A 12205-nucleotide genomic window follows, 5' to 3' on the forward strand; every position below is an offset into this window, starting at 1 on the left:
TCTCTCTTTTGGCTGCTGTGAATAATGGTGTTAGGAACGTTGGTGTCCAACTCCTATTTGAATCCACTGCTTTCAGTTCTCTGGGGGCATATACCTAGAAGTAGACTTTCTGGGCCACATGTTAATTCTATATTTAACTTCTTGAGGAGCATCCAAACTTTTTTCCCCAGTTGAATGATGGATGCACCATTTTACCTCCCCCTAGAATTCCACTTTCTCTGCATCCTCCTCAGCACTTCAGATGGGTTCTTGAAAGATGATTTAATCAGGTGGCATGGCAAGCGCTAGGGCTCTGCTTTCAGAATCCACAAAAAGATAACTGAGATAGGCTTTTTGACCCTCCTGATTACCTGCCATGGGTCACGGCAGCCTCAGAAGACAAGGAAAACTGCAAACAACTCAAAGGGATGGTCTGACTTTGGGATGTTCCTCATCAACACTGGCAGACAAGAAAGGTGATCTTGAGAATTTGTTTTTAATTTGGACTCATCTCTGGCCCTTCCTTCAGCACAAGCTTTTATGATTCCTATCCAAAACCCAGGCTTTGCAAAACAAAGATCCCATGCCAAAGAGCCCATGCCCTCTTGCTGTGATTTGGAAAGATGTTATTGTTTGTTTTAGCACTCCTGGACTTAATTTTGCATTACATACTTTCCACCTGGTGTCTGACAGTGCACTTCCCTTTGATTTAGGAGAGCTCTGATGTCCTTACATCTGTTTACAGGGGCTTTCTTTTTCCTTCCACAGTCCTCTCTGCCTTGAAAAGCTCTCAGATATACTGGAACAAAGTGAAATCAACTCCCCCACCCCCCTCCTGTTCATTGTCACTTCAATGAACAGGAGGGGGGTGGGGGAGTTCTGCTTTTTAGTTAGCACCTAGCTCCCCTGGATGTATAAGACTGCATTTGCCTGTTTGTGCTTGTGTTTGCATTTATTTTGTGGGGAAATGTTAAGCTGTAGGGTTTTATTTATTTTGTTTTGTTTTTTGCTTTCATTTGTATTGTCTGTCTCAGAAATATGCAAAGTGCCTACACCTGCTTTCCCACACCTAATGGGACACTTTCCTCAAATATAGGAAATAGCCCATTGAGTGGGCTGACTCTTGGATTTTTATGGAAGTGATTTGACACTTCCATCCTTACAGGAAAAAGTAACACTGTCTCCCAGCCCGCTGCAGGCAGCAGCACCTTCAGAGAGCATTGCATCTGCAGGGCTCTGATCACCCCCAGGGCTCCTACCTGGCTTAGGATAATAGCTCAGAACACATGATCTATGAGTCCAGAGCTGTCTCTAAATCCATCCATTCCCTCACCTGCTTGGAGCATTTAAGCCTTCCCTGTCTGACTCAAAGTCTGGCTTTCTGCAAAGAGTTAAATCATTGATCTCTGACATTAGGGAATTCATACACATTAAGCCATAAGAAGAGATATCTAAGGTTTCAACGACATGGAGTAACTACATTTGACTACATGAAAGAGAAGAAACACCTGAGGAAAACAGTAGTCTCAAGGATGTCTTTGTGCAGCGGAGACAGCCCACCTGCCTCTCCAAGGCCACTGCTCTCACCTGACCCTCCCTCACCCTCTTGGACTTAATTTTGCATTACATACTTTCCACCTGGTGTCTGACAGTGCACTTCCCTCAGAAGTGGGAGCTCAACGATCTGCCTTCGGAGCCCATTCCCTCCCTTCCCCAGGTCTTGCTTTCCCATAGGAAGTGAGCACACTTCTCCCTTCTTCTCTTGAGCAGAACTCTTAACAGGATTCTGCCTTTATAGCTCTTCTCCCACTGTTTTAGCAACAACAGCTCTAAGAATGATTTTTGGAATCTCCTCATTATACTCTCCCCTTTCTCTAAACCAGACTCTATTCTTTGAATAGAAATCATGTAAGTGTCAGAACAGGAAAGATCCACTTCATCTCTCTGAACTGAGTGAATATTCATGTCCTTCCTTGGAAAATATTTTTCACATAGCTCTACCCATTCAATTCCCTTGTGGTCTTGCCATCATACCTGTATTTTTTTATGCTTTGGGGACAAAATTTGCCTCCTTGATCGTCTTTTTATCTTTTCATTTATTATCTAGTTTTTATGTAATCTGAGTTGGGAACTGATGTGCTTTCTTTAAGTATAACATTGCTCTTTTATTGACATTTATGCAACAGAATTAAACATTTCAATAGACATTTATAAGCACCTACTCTGTGCAATGTATTGCAGAGAGCTGAAGTTGAACAGTACAAGGTCCCTGCCCTGCAAAGTATTTACAGTCCATCTGGGGATCTTTCGATAACATTGGGAAGAGACTCGACCCAGCACTAGGCAAGTCAGAAAATGGAGAAATTACTTCTAACAGGGTAATCTGAGAAGCCACAAAGGTGAGGTGGCAAACTGGGCTCTCAGGAGGTGACAACCTGTTTCTCCAGAGGCCACATAGTAGATACATTGGGTTATTTAGTTCTGTTGCACTACTCTGCTGTGTAATGATAATGCAGCCATAGATAACATGTGGATGCCTGGGCATGGCCATGTTCCAATAACTCAATGTCTAAGAAAGGCCGATGCCCATTGGCCTTCATGTTATAGTGTCAACTCCTCTTTTAGAGGATAGGCCAGCTTTTATAAGAAAGAAGTAGGAGAAGAAGCATTTCTGTCTGAAGCAGTGGCATGAGCCAAAGTAGAAGAGAAGGGGACGTGAGGCATGCTCTAGACCTGGTGTCTTATAAATGAAGTGAGGGTGGCCTTAGCATCTGAGGCTACAGGATGTGGCCAGATGCCAGACTGTGGAACACTTTTCATCCCAAAGTACATACTTTGGATTAAATCTGATCAGTGGTCAGCCACTGAAGCCATGGGGCTGGAGGAGGCTTGTGATAGCTTTGTGCCTCTGCTACAAAGACAGTTTGGGGCAGTACTAGGGAAGGTGGGGAAGGGCCAGTAACTGCTACAGAAATGCCAGGTCCATACCAAGAATCTGCATTAGGCAAGGTAACGAGTAAGCCAAGATACAGGTGTTATCAGTGAGCTTAAGTGATTCCAAATAATAATCTCAACCTTCATTCAAAACAGAGTTTGTGTGCATGCATTTTTAATCAGGAAACATGGGTTAAGCATCTTTTTACAGAAGAATGTAAAACACCAAGTGGAATAATGAACTGCTCTTGGCATCTTGAGATGATCTGGAACAATAAAGAAAAGGAGAGACAGATGATCAACTTCAGGAGTTGGGAGCTTAAGCAGTCAGTGCTACTTAAAAAGAGAGTCATGAGAGTCATGAGGATAATAAACAAAGGGAAATCCACACTGCACTTGAGAAAAGCTAAACCCTTTCCTTGTTTCTGAAGCAGCACTTTGGAAACCTGGCCCAGTCCTTCCTTCCTTGTTGGTAAGTTCTAGGGCCACCAGAGCTAATGCGATCCAGACCTTCACCCCAGGAAAGATCTGATCCTGAGAACAGTTCTCAGCAGGCAGCACAGAACCCATTCTCACCTGCATCGATGCTGTAACTTGTATTCCTCTGTTTTAAACTATGCAGAACAAATCACATATTGGCTAAGTTTCTAGAATTGCTATAAGAAAACTAATATTAACCCTGAAAATCATTTTTAATTAGTATAGTCTAAATTAGTTCATCAAAAGAAAAGGATCTAATCAACTGACTTGAGATTTCTTCCAAATGGATACCCCATAGTGTCCTTAGCCTCTCCTGACTGGACTCTATTCTGAGCTCTGGGAATAGCGCAGAGTACTGGGCATGGCTAAGACAAATGTGGAATTTTAAGAAAAACTAGTGGTTATCAGTATCACTGGCAAAAGGATCTAAAGTACAAAGTCTCAAAATTTCAATACTAGCAGGCTCATGCTGGTTAAGAGTTCTATGCTCAGCCTGCATGTCTGTCTCCATGGCCTTCAGTCAAGTTACTTCACCTGCATTTATCATTTTATCTGTAAAATGAATTGGCAATAATAATCATTTCATAGTGTTGTCAGGAAGACTAAATAAGAAAAATGGTAAAACACATAGGATAGTGACTGGAAAAAATACTTATTCAATGAGTATCAGATGTTATTATTATAATTTTTATTGTTGCTATTATACAAACTAGTCCAGGATAATATGACTATTGATCCAAATATTTGTGCCTTGAGATTTTGTCTGGACAATAAATACCTTTCAAAAACAAAAGACTTTTTTTTCCCCAAAAACCATATCAGGCCAATAGTGCAATCAAAGTTTTATGGCACATGCATTTATGATTGACGATGAACTAGATCAGAGCTATTTGGATTGCACCCAGTAAGTCTGGCGTCCCCCAATGCAGTTCTTGGCTCAAGGTGGTACCACGATTTTTGTAGGTACAGTCAGTGGTTGATCAATGCACGCATTGAAGGTCTGGGTGAGGAATGAGGGCTTCAGATGTTCCACTTTCAACACAAATACTGACTTTCTTTTCTGAAATGAGTTGGTCTTTATAATGTTCAGCTGCACCTAGGAAACCCAGAGAACAACGGGATTTCTGCTGTGAGCATGTGGAAGTCATGGGTATGGACCCTCAGTGCTACTCAGCAAGGGGACTCCTTGGGACCCCTGTAGTCCAGACCCCTTCTGGTAAAAACATGGTTCAGTTCAAGGTCCTTATGGACCTACCTAATTTCTTGAGTAACAATAAATTAATTAAGCTTTTTTACTACAGAATTTTATTCCCTCTCTCAAAGCACAAGTGAAAAAGAAACATCTGTTTAGTGCCAAAAGCCTTACCTCTGGACAGAGTCGTCAGCCAGTTCCTTGGAGAACCCCCATCTTCTGTTTGTTAACACCATGATCAGTTTTAGAAACCTTAAATGAATGGAATAATACAATATGAACTATTTTGTATCTAGCGTTTTCTTTTTCTTTTGGCAGAGTGGGGGACTCAACATTTTTAACATCTACCTTGAAGTATAGAATAAATGAGGATGTAGATTCTCCCCCCGCCCCGCTATTATTCAGTCAGTTTTCTAAACAGTTTGTTGAATAATTCATTTGTTTAATACTGGAATGTTTACAATGTGCTAAGTCCTCATACTTAGCCTGGGTCTGTTTCATGGCTATTTGTTCTGTTCTGTTTATCTGCCAAATAATCTCTGTACCACACTGAATATTTTAACTATTGTAGCTGTGAAACGTGTTTAAATATGTTACATGCAAATCTCCCTCTTCTTTTTTTCCATATTTTTATTGGTGCATTATGATACTTGTATATAATGGTGGACTTTGTTGTTGCATTTTCATACACCTTTCATACACCATATAGCAATATAATTTGGTCATTATCATTCCTGAGTATTTCCCCCTTCCCTTCCCTCCTCCTTCTGTCCTATTGGTGTTTTCATGTGATTGCATGATACTCAGTAAACATGAATTGAGCACTTACTGTATGCTGGACTCTGTTCTGAGCACTGGGAATAGTGCAGAGTACAAAGACACCCCTGGATTCTTCTTCTAGTCGGAGAGAGAAAAGGACCAAAAAATCATGTCAGATGGCAAGGAAATTAGACCAGGAAAGAAGAGAAGGAGCAACTGACTGGAGGAGGGGGAGCTTTTTGACTTAGGTGGTCTGTCTCTCAAAGGAACTGATGCTTGAATTTGAACCTGTGTCATACCAAGAACGCATTAGCTCTATAACCGACTTGGAAGGAAGAGATGGACTTAAAACATTCAGTCTAAGAACACAGCATTATTTCCATGCATTCTAATAGTTTATATCTGTCCATAAGGCTTGGACCTTACCCATGAAGCATTTCTTGTGAAGATTGGTCTTTGGTACTTTAATTGTATTTTGTGGTGTTGTGATGATAATGAAAGGAAAGGAAATCTGGTTGTCTTTTATCTTCAAAGTTATTCTCAATATGTTAAAAAAAAAAAAAGCCATAGCTTGCTTACATTTATCTGTCTCTAGACCCTTTGTTGGACTTTTATAAATTGTGAATATTTTGAATTGATTCTCATGGTTTTCTAATAATATAATTATATCATATAGATAATAACATTGTCTCTTTTTCCCAATAATCATACCTCTGATTTCTTTTTTATGATAGAGTTACCAAAACTTCAAAACAGTGATTAGTAGGTAACAGCAGACATCCCTAATCTGTCTTTGATTTTAATGTGAATACCTCTGTTTTTCACTATCAAGAAAGATAGATGTTTGCTCAATAAATATTTTAAATGAATGTATGACTCCATGCTCAGTATCAGGTTGAAAAAGTCTGTTTCTAATTTTGTAAATGTTTAGTTTTTTACCAGGATGAGTTTTAGATGCCATTTTGGCATCTATTTAAATTATTTTCCTAACAGTTTCCTATATTAAATCATCTGCATTCCTGAAATATACTCTGCTTGATCTTGCTTGGTGATTTTTTTTTAAACCTTCTCTTGAATCTAGTTTCCTAGTACCTTCCTTAGAATTTTTAAAATCTACATGCTTGAGACTTAGCCTCTAGCTTTCATTTTGTGCTGCCTAAGGAATAGGTCAGGATAGACTTCCAATTTTTATATGTTCTGGAAAGATTTACATAATATTCTATTTCTTTAGATTTTTGATGGAATTCAGAAAAGAAGAAAATATCTGGCCCTAGAATCTTTTTGGAAGAAATCACTTATTGAAACTTTAAAAAAATCTTTCTATGTCTGTTAGTCTATCATGTTTTCTTGATCATCTCCAGTTAGTTTGGTAATTTTTTAAATCTATCTTTTTCAAGGAGACTTTCCAATGTGGTAGTGTAGAATTACATATAGAATTCACTTATAATTAAAGTGTCCTTGATGTCGTCTCTATTTTAGTGCTAATATTGTTTATTTGGGTTTATTGGGTTTTTTCTTTATTAAATATTTTATTTTGGAGAACAGTTCTTGGGTTTTAATAAATATTTTTCTTTTTTGAATTCATAAAATCCTGTTTTAAGATTTTTATTTTGGTTTTCTTTTTTCCTCTTTCTTCCCTGCTTCCTTCCTTCTTTTCTTTCTTTCTTTCTTTTTAAGAAATAAGAGTATTTAAAGCTTTGGGCATATCTCATAAACTTGGTATGTAGCAGTTTTATTTTTGCTATATTCTCAGTCATTGATTCTCAAATGTTTTCAGCTCAGGATCCCCTAACACTCTGGGAAATCTTATCCAAGACCCCAAAAAGCTTTGGTTTATATGATTTATATTTATTGATATTGATAATATCTAAAGTTTAGACAACTTTGAAAATTATTAACTTTTTACAATATAACAATAATAAATTCATTATATCATATCAATTTTTGGAAAGTATTTACCAAAGCAAAAAAAAATTGAAAAAAGAGTGGCATCCTTTAATAATTTTCCAAATATCTTCTAATGTAGAAGATATCTGGATTCTCAGATCTACTTCTGCATTCAATCTATTGTGATATGTTGTCTTGGCTATAGTGTCCGAAGAAAATCTGGTTGCACATATATAATTGGAAAATATTAACATAGTTTAGCAGTTTTTTCAGACAATTGTGGATCTTTTCCTTTGATCCTATACCAAACTAGAAAAAATGGTAGTTTCTTAAATGTTAGTTGTAATGTGGAGTCTGAAACTGTAACGACAATTTTGTTGTGTTCTTTATATTCAGGACAGAAGGGGAGGGAAAAGGGCATTATTATGAAAATAGGTGTGAGCTCACAGACCCCCTGGAAGGGTCTCAGAGACCATATTTCAAGAAACATTGTTCTAACTAAATAGAAGTATGCATGATTTTTTTGAAAACTTTTTACTTTCAAATAATGTTAAGTTTAAAGAAGAGTTGCAGAGATAGTATAGAGAGGTCCCATTGACCTACCCTTCACTCAGCTTCTTCTGATAGGAACTTTTATAAAAATTTTGGTAAAATAGACATAATATAAAATTTCCCATTTTCAACGTTTTAAATGCCCAATTCCAGGGCAATAAGTACGTTCACATGGTGTGCTGCCATCCACCTACAGAACATTTTCCATCTTCTCGAACTAAAATGCCCATTATATATAAATTTTTACCTTGTGGCCCAAGTTATTTAAGGTATTTACTGATATTTACATGTTTAAAAGGTTATATTTGTGTAGTTAAGATCTGACTTTATTCCTTCTGAGAATGTGATCAGTACAATTGCAAGGACTGGGATCAGCAAGAAAAGTAAGAAAAAAAGTGTTCCACCTCTGCCTCCTGACAGTACTGCAGGGTTTATAGTAGACAAAATGGAGGCCACGTTTCTTCCACATGGGAGCACCTTTGTGATGAGCTGGCCAGAGCACAATTCCTTCATCACCTCATCAGTTCATATTCCTGTTTAAACCATGAAATCAGAACACTGGGGATGTAGAGAGATATGGCATGGAATCTTGCTGTTAGAGTCAGGAAAGAGGAAGAATCCCTGAAGCTGAGAAAGTGAAGTTGTTGTTGTTGTTGGTGGTGGTGGTGGGTGGTGGTGATGGTGGTGTGGTGGCTGTTACAATGGTCTGGGTGTATGTATAGTCTGTCATTTCAACCTCTGGGAGGAGAAGGAACCACAATAGCATAAGGTGAAGATTTCTAGGCATGCTGCTCAATATTTTTCCTGTCAAGGGCCAGATATAGCTCCATGGGCCATATGGTCTCTGTCACAACTACTCAACTTTCCAGCTGTAATGCAAAATCAGTGACTGGAGTCCAGTCCAACCATTGACAAAAGCAGTCAGCAGGCCCCATGTGGCCCATGGGTGATAGTTTGCCATCCCCTGCCCTAAATGAAGGCCTGGTGTCTCCAAAAACTGGCTAAGAGTTATGGATAAGTCAGAGTTACTCTTTACTAGTTGGATGGTCACTCTTTACTAGTTGACCATCTTAACAGGGAATTTCATAGCAGCAGATGAGGAATAACCAGGACAATGACAGTCATATATCCTATCTGTTAGCAAGTACCAAAGCTCTGTCTCTCTCCTCTTCCAACATTTAGATAGAAAAAATTTCAGTCAAATCTGAGGCATAAAGCTAAATGGAGACTCTTAACCTTTAAAGAATTAAAACTAAACTACCACCTTCTTATTAAGTGTTCACCTTCTTCATTTGCTTAAGCTGAAGAACTATTTAGTCCACTTCTTAACATTCTGCTATTTAAAATAGGAATTTTACTTTATATGAATAAGTTGTGCTAATTCTGCCTTAATTTTTTTAAAAGTTGTGAATTCATGGCTATTTGGTCCAGAAGACCATAAGCAGGACCATCATTGCTTCCTCCTTTGTATTTTTAGGAAACAGGCATAAGAGAAAATGAATCACTACTTAAGAAACTGAACTCAAAAATTAACCTTAAAAATACCATCTCAGAAATTCATTTGTATCAACCATTAGTCAGTCAAAAATATTTGAGGACGGTTCAGTGGGAGATCGCTTGCTTTGTACAGGTGAGGCGCTGAGTTCCATCCTCAGTACCACATAAAAATAAATAAATGAATAAGATATTGTGTTCATGTGTAACTAAAAATTTTTTTTAAATATTTGAGGGCAAATATTTGCAAATTACAAATGCAGATGATACCTATTCCTTCACTCACTTGTTGAATCATTCATTGGACATTTGTTAAGAGTCTGTTATGAGCCAGTCAGTTTTAGGTCACAGTTGTGTGTTTATTATAGTTTCCTGTGAAAGTTTGTTTTGCTCACATATGAGCAAAACAAACAACTACATAACAACTGCTTCTACTTCCCTTTTTAAAAATTTTTTAATTTTAGGTGGACACAATATATTTTATTTTTATGTGATGCTGATGATCGAACCCAGTGCCTCATGCATGCTAGGCAAGCACTCTACCACTGAGCCACAGCCACAACCCCCTCTACTTCCCTTTTGATTAAAAAAACAACAACAACAACAGTAAGCACAAATTTGCATTTTCCCATTTCTTCATTATTCTCCACAGTTCCCAATTGGATGTCTCTCATGCAGTAAAGATTTAGTGCATGGCTTTGACTTACTGACTGATAGAACTGGGTTCTAAAGGCTTCCTATCTAAAGCCCCATACAAAATTCTTCCCTTAATTTTTCCTGTAGTTCCCACAGGTTGCAAAGAACATTTTCCTTTCTGCCTTTAAGGACTTGTATGGAATTAGTCATCACTGGGACCCAGACTTCACCCTAAAGAGGGGCGCATTTACATGCTTGCATGAAGTAATCCTGAAGTAATATTCTGAATTGTGTCCTAATTGTTAAAGAGACTCCATATTGCAGTTGATTCATAAAACTGAAAAGTAAAATGCTAATGTGTAAAACCATGATTCCAGGTAGTAAAATTTTTTCCCAGATTTGTATAATCAGTTCCAGCCCAGATGACAAGCTTATTAGCAGAAATAATGAAGGAAAAAAAAGGAAATTAAAACTGCCATAATTAAAAATAACACTCTTCTATTAAGTTACCTGTTTAATAACCTTAGGTGGATTTTTTTTTTCTTGTGAGATGCCTGTAATTTTTTTAAAACCTACTCTTGAGAGCAAAATGTTAACATATTGAAATAATCACCTCCTGCCAGGGTTTTTTTTTTTTTTTTAATCATTCACTTTGACATTTCCATTTGCTGTTGTGACAGATGTTTCAGAACCACATGCTTGTGGTCCTTCTCTAGAGCAAGGCCATTTACCAGCCTCCTCTCCATCTTGGCCCTTCAGATGAAGCACACAAAGGTATTTTGTCCATCTTTGAGTTTTAGGATCTTTGCAAGGATCCTACACTCTGACACTGTGCCTACAAGGACCTGCAGAACTCTTCAGTTTATTTCCTCCCCAATGAGATTATGATAGATAAATTGTTTGTCTAAAACTCTGAAAGAAAGTAAGAATCCTACTGGAAGTTTCTACAAAGTATTTTTAACCTTCAAAAACTGTTTTTAAACTTCTTGATATCCCCAAGGAAATGTGCACAGTCAGGTCAAAGATGGATTACAGACCTGACATGGCCTGCTTTCTCTGGGTCTTCAGGATGCTTAGTAGCTCTGGCCTTCCAGAATTAGCATCCATGGGCAGTGGAGAGAGTCTCAGTTGTGGAGCCTCAAGTTGGTCTTTGAATTTTGTTTGCAGGACTCCAGCTGGGGTGAACTTGGTTCAATCACCTGCTCCATGCTTAGGGGGCAATCAGGAGTCCCTGAGTTCAAGTGTAGCTCTGACATCTGAGGGACTCTTAGGGAACCAGCAGGAGACAGGGGAAGGGAGGGAGAGGCACCCTGGTGCTGCAGGGAAGGTTTGCTGGCTCAATTCCTGGCAATAGGAAATCCTGCTTCATACCTGTTCTCATGTTCCATTGAAGACAACTGAGACCTGCTGACCTAGGCAGGTCTAGGCAATGTATAGTGTTTCAAGCTACATTTTAGATAAGTAAACTCTATACATCACTATCCTGGAATTTTGATTCCACAAAACTTCTAATTGAGCAAAGAAGAGTCATTTAAGGAAGAGCAGTTTCCTAAACCAATAACAAGAGTGAAGTCAAAATTGCTTTTGAAGACAGACTCAAACATCTCCGATTTCTTTCTGTGATCCTGGATGTTTAGCAATCAGTTTGTCTGCAGGCTGGATAAATTCTGATGTTAACTCACTATTTCAGGATATAGGGACAGGAGGGAAACCCAGCAGAAGAAGAAAATCAGGAACACTCTTGAGTGGCTGAGCCTTTCTCATTGCTAGCAAAGGGTGTGGAGCCAGAAAAACTCTGGGCAGGCAATATTCTTGGTGATGCAGAGATGCTGTCCAGGAGGAGGGAGAACAAGGAGGTCCTCATCTCAGGGCTGTCCCCTTGAATCCACTGGCAGCAAGGAGCTAGAGGAAGAGGCAATGGAACGAGCCAGTGGACGAGTGGGATTCGGTGGAGGCCAGCTTGAAGGTCCCCTTCAGATGAAGGTCAGCCCTGGGGTGAAAACCATATGGAAAAGAAATGCTCCTAGTCACATACTCCAATTGGAAAAGCTACCAGTGGTCAAATGGATATCCACTTCTGTACTAGTCATTTTATTCTTGTAATGTCACAGTCTGTTCATCTAGTTCAGAATGTTTAGATTTCTTTCCTTTTTTTCTTTATAATGTATTTTAACCTAATGTAGTTTTGGATCTGTTTAGCTTTTCATCATTTGCCTCCAAGATAGGCTATCTCTAGTGACTTTTTAAAAGATCTGGCATCCTTTAAGTGTGACTTTGGGTTATCCTATTTTC

At 38.6% G+C, this 12205-nt stretch overlaps 1 protein-coding gene across 1 annotated transcript in view; it reads left to right on the top strand.

The window, feature by feature from the left end:
* Nucleotides 1-12205, top strand: part of Thsd4 (thrombospondin type 1 domain containing 4) — a 208234-nt gene that overhangs the window by 116834 nt on the left and 79195 nt on the right. The window lies entirely within an intron of this gene.

This window comes from Urocitellus parryii, chromosome 6 (assembly GCF_045843805.1).
Source record: "Urocitellus parryii isolate mUroPar1 chromosome 6, mUroPar1.hap1, whole genome shotgun sequence".
Lineage (NCBI taxonomy): Eukaryota > Metazoa > Chordata > Mammalia > Rodentia > Sciuridae > Urocitellus > Urocitellus parryii.